This window comes from Brachyhypopomus gauderio, unplaced genomic scaffold, assembly GCF_052324685.1.
Source record: "Brachyhypopomus gauderio isolate BG-103 unplaced genomic scaffold, BGAUD_0.2 sc54, whole genome shotgun sequence".
Classification (NCBI taxonomy): domain Eukaryota; kingdom Metazoa; phylum Chordata; class Actinopteri; order Gymnotiformes; family Hypopomidae; genus Brachyhypopomus; species Brachyhypopomus gauderio.
In genome coordinates this window covers 1,084,344-1,093,823 of record NW_027506878.1, presented here as the reverse complement: position 1 = coordinate 1,093,823, position 9,480 = coordinate 1,084,344, and the positions used below count along the sequence as shown (strand labels likewise).

Here is a 9,480-nt window from a genome sequence, read left to right as displayed (position 1 = left end):
GAAGACGAGACAGATTTATCATGAGATGTGTGTAATCGAGTGTATGTTGAACAACTACTGCATTACAATGTTGTTGATCTATGTTTAGTTGTGTATGAAGATGTTAACAGATAAGCCAAGTAACTTGTGAATGTTGAGTTTATGATCCTACAACTTAAACCTGTAAAGTACTGTTTTGGGGAATGTATTTCTCTAAACATTTTTTTTATTCTTCTGCAAGAAAGCAACATGCATTCCTACATTGCTTGGTCTAAGTTCCATATTATTTTGAGTTTAATAGTATTCAGTCAGATTAGTGTTAATCTGAGTTTGATATTAATATGATTTTGAAATTGTTCCAATTTCAATCATGTGATCTGTTTTTAACAATAATGATTCCAATAATGGTTGGATTTTACAGTTCATAATTCAGTTTATAATGTTTTGATGTTGAGTAAAATAATAATGTTTGTACTGGGAAGTACAAAAAGGTGGAATTGTGATGGAAAATCCCATGTCGCCATTTTACTGATAGACATTATTTTGACCGAATGAAGAAGTCTTAGATCACTCTCGGGTCAAGGGACCAGGGGCCTCATTTATAAAGGGTGTGTACGCACAAAAAGGGGCCTGAAATGTGCGTATGCATCATCTCACGTAAGATCTGTTATTTATTAAAAAATACTTGGCGTGAAAACGAGCGTATGTTTAAGCAAAGTTTGAGGCATCCGTATCCCTTCAAAAGATTGTGGAGAGAGCGGGAATTAGTGACCTCCATGTGGTAAGGTAGGGAATTGCAAGTAAATGCACAAGCCTTCATTTCTTCCGCTTATTAGTTCATAGTGCATTAATCAAGAGTAGGGACGGAAGATTAAGGAAAATTAGGCATCACTTGTTCAATTATGTTTTTGGTCTGCATGTATAGTTTATGTATGTATCTTATTCTGCATTATATGTATATGTAGCATTATCTTTCTACTAACTTGGGTATTTCACTCTGTAGTTTATTTAAAATGTATTTGTATTATTAGCGCTGGCTTCTCACTCCATTCCTCAAGCCACAGAGCAGAGAACAAAGACGCTATAATGACGCACACGCTCTGTGGCGCTCTGTTGTGGAGCGCACCATCGGGCTGCTAAAAGGCCGATGGCGTTGTTTAGATGCATCAGGTGGTAGACTGCTTTACCGGCCAGAAAAAGTTTGCCAGATTGTGAGAGCATGTGCTGTACTACACAATATAGCACAGAAGAATGGCCTTCCCGTTAGCTGCCAACCAACCCGAGGACCCTGAAGCAGATCCACACCCAGACTCTCTTAATCCCCAAGCGCCCCGACTGTGCGAGGATGTGATGCTTCGATTATAAATAACTGAAGATAAACGCAAAGGTATTTTTTAACAAATCCTTAATCCTTAATGTGCTTGATATTTCAAATAGTACCCCCTTTATTTCTCGCATCTCAGTTGTTAGCCTGTCAATTGCTGCAATTGTGCTGATTTGTGTTTGCAGCACAGCTTCTGTGAGAACGCGGCCGCTGCTGGGGGCACGTGGGGCACCGGAGACGCCGAAGGGGGTACGTGGGGCACCGGAGACATTTAGTAAGTAAGCCAACATTTAGTACATTTAACCTCACGGACGTAATTGGGGCTTTTTCAAAAGCCGGTTTTGGTCCTCTGCAGTTTTAACGGTTAAAAAGAAATATTTAAATAGCGACAAATCTAGCGCTAGGACCATGCAGAAAACGACCGCTCCGAGCTTCGCTCCGGTAACACTTTACATTGCTAAAATGAATTTTCCATGAAGCAAACCTGGCGACTTCGTGGCTGCATCCATGCAAACACACGTACGATTTGTAATTCACAGGTTTGAAAACTCGTTCTCGCCCCTACTGTGCAATTTGGTTAGGAATACAGCCGAGCTAAACTATCAAGTTGAAAGTCATCATAGTTTGCTTACCCATTTTGACCCAGTTCCCAACCCAACTTTAAGAATAGATTAACGGCGATAATTTTTATATCGCCCGATAAGAGTATCAAATTAACGAACGCCGTTAACGGCCCACCACTAATATATGTGTGTGTGTGTGTTACCTGGTTCTTCTGTGCAGTGTTCATCAGCCAAGTCTGTGTCACCCTCCTTCTCACTCACAACTCCATTTACAGGGGTTCCCCACTTATTTATGCCATCCACTCATGAAAATGAGAGGGTGCAGGTGTAGCCTTTCCCCCTCCAGTTGCAGTTACACTCTTTCTGTGCAAAGCAATTCTCTTTTTTGCGTCTACTTTTAAATCTGACCACTTTTTCTTTACCTCTGCAATTGTTCGGCTTGTGGAACTAACATTATTTACTGCTGCAGCCACATGTTGCCACTCAACAAACTTGCGTTTGTTGGTAATGCCACTACTAAGGCCACCAAACAACACATCCTTCCTTGCCTCTACCTCCAAAACAAGGGCCTCTACTTCACATTCTCCGAAATTCCGCTTCTTTGGCTTGCGTTCCTCCATTATCCCACTCAGAATGAATGGGGAATCCCACATTTAAATATTCATTGTGTGATTTGCATGGACCTTTTATGGGTAAATGTGGGCGGTGCAGAGGCGAAACGCGAGGCTGGGTCACCTGCGCACACTTACAAGCAGGTTGTGATTTATAAAGAGGAAACAGCGTTCAGGTGTGCGTACACACGCTTTTTTAAATCTGAATTTTTCCTGTTTTTTGTGCGTGCGCACACTTTCACTCCAGAAGCTACGCAGAGTTTTATAAATGAGGCCCCAGGGGCCTCATGTACGAACAGTGCGTACGCACAAAAACATTGTGTACGCCAGTGGTTCCCAAAGTGGGGGGCGCGCCCCCTAGGTGGGGGCGCGGAGCTATTGCAGGGGGGGCGCGGAGCTTGGAAGTAAAACATGTGCACGTGTCAATATTAGGGATGTACCGATTCCGATATTAATCAAATCAAATCAAATCAAATTTTATTTATATAGCGCTTTTTACAACAGTTGTTGTCACAAAGCAGCTTTACAAGTGCCGAGTCCTAGCCCCCAGTGAGCAAGCCAAAGGCGACAGTGGCAAGGAAAAACTCCCTAGTTTTTTTGCATGAGGAAGAAACCCTGAGAGGAACCAAGACTCAGGGGGGGAACCCATCCTCCTCTGGCCGACACCGGTCACCATGACAACAACAACAATTTAGACAGAAAGAAGAGAAAGAAAAGGAAAAATATGTAATAATGTCCATCATGATGTATGCATCCGGTTAGGCAGGAGGTGGCTGGCCCAGGATGGATCGCTGGTCTCCTCATCTCATTATTCCTCAAGCAGGCGGGCAGCCATGTGGAGAAATGAAACAGGGAAAATTAGCTCTGTATGAGGACATATACAGGACAGGTAAAATTATAAACATTTCCGGAGTGTGGCAGCAACTCCGGCATTTAGTTAAATTATTACAGCCTAGCTAAAAAGGCAGAACCAGAAGGTAACATAGGCTTGGGGGCATTCTGAGACAATGGCATCCGTCCACTGCACTGTCAACAAACTTGAGTGACCACGAGCAGTGACAGGACGACAGCACCAGCGCCCCAGTCTACCATAAAACCCTTCGTCTATGAACCCCTGGATCTGTACCTTTATCTAAGCGGGGATGTTAATTATCAAACGCTAAACCAAATAGGTGGGTTTTCAACCTAGACTTAAAGATTGTGACTGTGTCAGAGTCCCGTACGCATTTTGGCAGGTTGTTCCAAAGCTGGGGGGCCTTATAAGAAAAGGCTCTTCCCCCTGCTGTTACCTTATTAATTTGTGGAACTAATAAAAGACCAGCACCCTGTGATCTTAGTTGACGTGGGGGTTCATAGTAGGAAATAAGTTCCTGGAGGTATTCAGGAGCAAGCCCGTGCAGTGCTTTATATGTTAATAATAGAATTTTAAAATCAATAGGAAATTTAACTGGGAGCCAATGCAGGGCTGATAGGACTGGCCTAATATGCTGAAATTTTCTAGTTCTGGTCAGAACTCTGGCTGCGTCATTTTTAACTATTTGAAGTTTATTTAGATTCCTATTTGAACATCCTGACAGTAGTGAATTGCAGTAGTCTAATCTAGAGCTAACAAAGGCGTGCACCAATTTTTCTGCATCATCCTGTGATAATGCATTTCTTAATTGGCAATGTTGCGGAGATGTAGAAAAGCTATCCTAGTAGTATTATCTATGTATTTATCAAATGATAGGTCGGAGTCGAGTATTACGCCTAGGTTTTTGGCTACTGTGCCAGGTGTAATGGGGTAGACTGCAAGATTAAGCATTAGATCTGGAATTTTTTGTCTTGCGGCCTTAGGGCCCACAAGGAGAACTTCTGTTTTGTCCTCATTTAGTTGGAGGAAGTTTAGAGACATCCAGCATTGAATATCTCTTACACAGGCCTCAATTTTTCCTTTTTTTTTGTTTGCCTCAATTTTTCCTAAACTGAGTTTGTCATCAGGTTTGGCTGATATTTAAAGTTGAGTGTCATCTGCATAGCAGTGAAAATTGACACCATGTTTCTTTATAACTGTGCCCAATGGTAGCATATATAATGTAAATAATAGTGATCCTAAGATGGAGCCTTGCGGGACCCCATATTTAACTATTGTACGTTTGGATGGAATATTATTGAGCTCTACAAACTGATGGCGATTTGTCAAGTAAGAGTAAAACCATGAAAGGGCTGTGCCTGAGACTCCAACCCAGCGTTCTAACCGCTTTAGCAAGATCCTATGATCAATTGTGTCAAAAGCTGCACTAAGATCAAGAAGCACTAACAGTGATACATAGCCTTGATCTGAAGCAAGGAGGAGATCATTTGTTACTTTGACTAGTGCTGTTTCAGTACTGTGATGGGGCCTAAAGCCAGATTGGAACTTTTCAAATATGTGATTCCTATGCAGATATAGGCATAATTGCTGGGCAACAGCTTTTTCTATAATCTTAGATATAAATGATGTGTTCGAAATGGGTCTATAATTAGATAGCACAGTCGGATCAAGACTTGGTTTCTTGATCAGAAGTTTAATAACTGCTAATTTACATGATTTGGGCATGTGACCTATGGCGCATTTCCACTAGGGCCTGCTTGGCGCGGTACGGTTCGATTCGCGACGGTTTGTGAGTGTTTCCATTAGTACCAGGCCCCAGTGAGCCGGCCCCTTTGGGTACTTTTTTCGTACCGACTCGCTCGAGGTTCTAACCGTTCCGAAGCGGTACAGTTCTGTGGCGTGGAGGAACAGCATGACACTGATTGGCCAGGGAGTGTCGTCACAGGTTGCGTCAGGAGAGCGACTCCTCCGCTATGCTATGGACTCCTCAGCCATTTTTAAAACCCAAGGAGCGAAGTCTGTTCCCTGGTCAAACGCCGAGGTACAAACCTTTCTGTTAATAATCAGCGATCAAAAAATCCAGGGCGAACTGGACGGGGCCACTAGAAATGTAAAGGTTTTTAGCGAGGTTTCCGCGCTAATGGCCACTCATGGCTACCAGCGGTCCATTCAGCAGTGCCGGTCGGTCCAAGCTAAAAAAGCTTAACACGATTACCGGGCGGTGAAGGACCATAACGGACGCAGCGGAGCAAAACCGCAAAGACTGGAAATGGTTCCAGCAAATGGATGTCATATACGGTCACCGGCCAGCCAGTAATGGAAGAGAAAACGTGCTGGACAATGTCGGTGCTGGAGGCCACGGAGAATGGTGAGTGTATTGTGATTTCAGTTTTACTAGGCTCGTAAAAGATGTAATATGAACGTAATATGAACGCATCTATTGTAAACGCAGGAATTTAGAGCTGTGTTTGTAGTACTTGTAGTACTATAAATATTTATTTCATATAAAGCTATACATATATATTTGCTTTTTGCACTTTTTTTAACTATAACTATATTATTTACATATGTTGTACTTTAAATATCTATATTTCATAATAAAGTTTGATTTCATTTGATTGTATGACTGATGCTTTTTATGCAGGGTGTGTTCAGCCTGTTTGAGTAATACCAAATTATTATCAATAATTAGAGCAACCACATACATTAATGAAGATAAAGATAAAGAAGATACAATAATGCTATGTGTTAAGGGGCATCAACCAGTGTTGTGGTCGCATACAAATGATGTCACGACACTACAACCCGCGCGCCAACAGCGACTCCACCCACATTGGGGTGGTTCACCATTGTAATGGAAACACAACGCGACCGTACCGTTCCGTTGCGAATCGACCCGTATCGAACCGTACCGCGCCAAGCAGGCCCTAGTGGAAATGCGCCACTATTGTAATGGATGAGTTAACTATAGTTAGAAGAGGTTCAGTTACAGCTGGTAACAGAGCCGGAGTGGCTAATCGGGAGATTTGGGAGGATTCCCGATGGGCCGGCTCATGTTAGTCTCTAGTTTGGGCCGATTGGGAGGGGAAAATAATTTTGGGCCGGATTTGGGCATGAAACTCCCGGGCTGAAAAAGTGTCCCACTCCGGCCCTGGCTGGTAATACCTCTTTTAATAACTTTGAGGGAACTGAGTCTAGTGTGCAGGTAGTACAATTTAAGGAATAAATTATTTTCTCCAATTCTGATTGTGGGAGTGGATGAAAAGCATCACGTTTTTCTCCCGGTATGTAATTTAAATCAATATCAACCAAACCAGATGACATACCAGTTGTATTGCTAATAAAAGGTTTTATATTTTGTCTAATATTCTCTATTTTATTATCAAAGAAATCTATAAATACATTACTAGTGAGGTTTACTGGAATCTGAGGTTCTGCGCCTGCTTGATTTTTTGTAAGTTTAGAAGTAGTATTAAAAAGAAATCTAGGATTGTTTTTATTTTTCTCTATCAGTGAGGGTAAGTATGCTGAGCATGCTTTATTGAGAGCCCGTTTGTACTCAATAATGCTACAGGGTTGCCAACTCTCACGCATTAGCGCGAGACACACGCATTTGACCGTTTTCACACGCTCTCCAGATCCACATATATGATTCAATACGTTACTAGTTCGCTAGCTCTGGCGCCATCCACCGGCGATATAACACTGAATCTGTGTCCATTTTACGCTCGCCACCCCCCGCTCATCGAGAAGAGAGCAGTGTGTAGAAAAACGAGTTTTTCAGCTAGTTTGCGTAGATCTCTCTCTCTCCCTCCCTCCCTCCCTCCCTCCTCCCTCCTCCCTCCTCCAGCCCTCCTCGCTCTCGTTGTTGCCACTGTGCTGCAATTCACCACGGGTAACGTTGTGCGGAAGCCAGTATGTTATTAACTAGCCAGTATGTTAACTATTCTTAGCCGGACACGACGTTGCCCGCAATGCATTGCGCACACAATGTCAAACCATTTCTGTCTGGTGATACATGATTGAAGCGGTACCACAGAGAATACAGGAGGGAGGAACGTTCTCTTGTTGCGTTTCAAAAGAGAAAACAGATTCCAACGTTCATTTACAGTGATGTCTGTCATTAATGACACATAATGTGAACTAATTGTTGCGTTCAGTTCAACGTTCACGAGAAAACGAGCGTGTTCAATTAACGCGTTCTTTTGAACTCATTCACGCACAACACTGATTTGTATCCCACGAGTGACAAGTCAAGAGAGAGACGCCAGTTGCACACTGACACTGCTGAGGGTCTAACTCATCATGTATCCCTCCGCCACACGGTTCACACTACTGAAACGTGAAAATATAAGTCAGCATTGCCGTAAAGATGGAGCAGTCTAAGCCAGGGTTTAAACAAACTACGAAAATGTAAAGGTGGTAGCTTTCCAGTTGTTTTTCCCCTGTATTTTGTCATTTTGATATGCCACTATGTGGCTTTGTAATCATATTATTGCTAAAAGTAATGTAAACGTGCCATGTATAGATTCATAAACAGCATATATATATATATATATATATATATATATATATATATATATATATATATATATATATATATATAATATAGTGGGCCAGTCTGTCAGGACTCATATGGTTTTATCTGCAATAGTACAAGTTCTAAACAAAATATAGTATTGATTCAGAAATTTACTTTCTCACCTCAAAATCAGTTTTTACGTGATAGTATCTGCATGTGCCTGTTTACAGCCTTGATATTCACCATGTGGGATCAGGGAGGAATTGGGTAAATACTGAAATTATCATATGACTCCTATCTTATCCGTGATCAGTGGAACTGGTGGTGTTACAACTCTCCCCATGTTACAACCATACCCGGTCTCCCCTATTACCTGTCATACAAACAATGAATATTGTATGTTAACCAATACAAGGTTAACATACAATATTCCCTTCACATTGACATTTATTGAGTTGTTATTTTCACTGAGAACCTTATACTCTTGATTGAAAGTGACCTTTGGATCTGGTTATGTGAGTCTCTTTCTTTGTTTCTTTGATTTATGAACTAATGTTGTCCTTTATTCTTCAGGTCCTTAGGACAATGTCCTTGAGTCCTTGAAGAAAAAATTCAAAGTGGAACGTCATCTGATTAATGACAAGGAAGTGGCCAGGATGAAAGCAATGCTTTGGGTCTCCACCTGGCATTGTCCAAATACCAAATGTACAAAGAAGGCCTTCTGTAAGTATGAGAGAGCCCTTCCATACAGTGATGTATTGTAATTCTTTGTCTGTTATGTCCACAAGTTGATACAGACAAATCTACACAGCACTGAACAGATGGCTGTTCTGGTTTTACAAACAGCACCACCCTGCTCAGTAACCAGGCCGTGCTTTGATGCCATTAATGACTGCCAGGAGGGGTCGGTAAAAAGAGATAAGAAAACATATAAATATCACGGTCCTGCTGGTGTTATTAGGCTGAGATCTACAGCAGTTTGTAGCCGAGTGCCGGGTTGAGAATCAGCACCTGTAAATCTGAAACCATGGTACTAAGTCAGACAAGGGTGGAGTTCTCTCTCCGGGTCAGGAGTGAGTCCCCGGCCTCAAGTGGAGGAGTTCAAACATCTTGGGATCTTGTTCACGAGTGAGGGACAGACGGGACAGGAGGTCGAAAGGCGGATCGGTGCGGCGGCTGCAGTGTTGTGGACTCTGTATCGGACCGTGGTGGTGAAGAGAGCTGAGCCAAAAGGGGAAGGTCTCGATTTACTGCTCAGTCTACATTCCGACTCTCACCTATGACCACGTCTTCAGGGTAGTGCTTGAAAAGATGAGATTGTGGACACAGCAGCTGAAATTAGTTTCCTATACAGGAAGTCTGGACTCTTCCTTGCAGACTTAAATTGACTTTTTTCATGTCCTAATACCAGTGGAAGTGAGGAGGTGAAAGACACCTCCTCACTTCCACTGGTATTAGGACATGAAAAAAGTCAATTGAAACTTTTCAAAATTAAAAGTATGTTATTTTGTTTTGCATGGTGTAACTTTCATATCAAGTAATTTTCAGTAACATACATTAGAATGGATTATCCTTTATTCAGGGCAAAGATATGCATCACATCTCTTTGTACATATTTTTATACATGT

At 42.1% G+C, this 9,480-nt stretch overlaps 1 long non-coding RNA gene across 1 annotated transcript; it reads left to right on the top strand.

Annotated features, from left to right (window-relative positions):
* The first annotated feature begins 259 nt into the window (after positions 1-259).
* Positions 260-9,267, top strand: LOC143488771 (uncharacterized). Its single transcript, XR_013124527.1, has 3 exons — positions 260-1,366; positions 1,489-1,577; positions 8,426-9,267. It is a non-coding gene; the product is annotated as an uncharacterized LOC143488771 (long non-coding RNA).
* Positions 9,268-9,480: the final 213 nt, after the last annotated feature.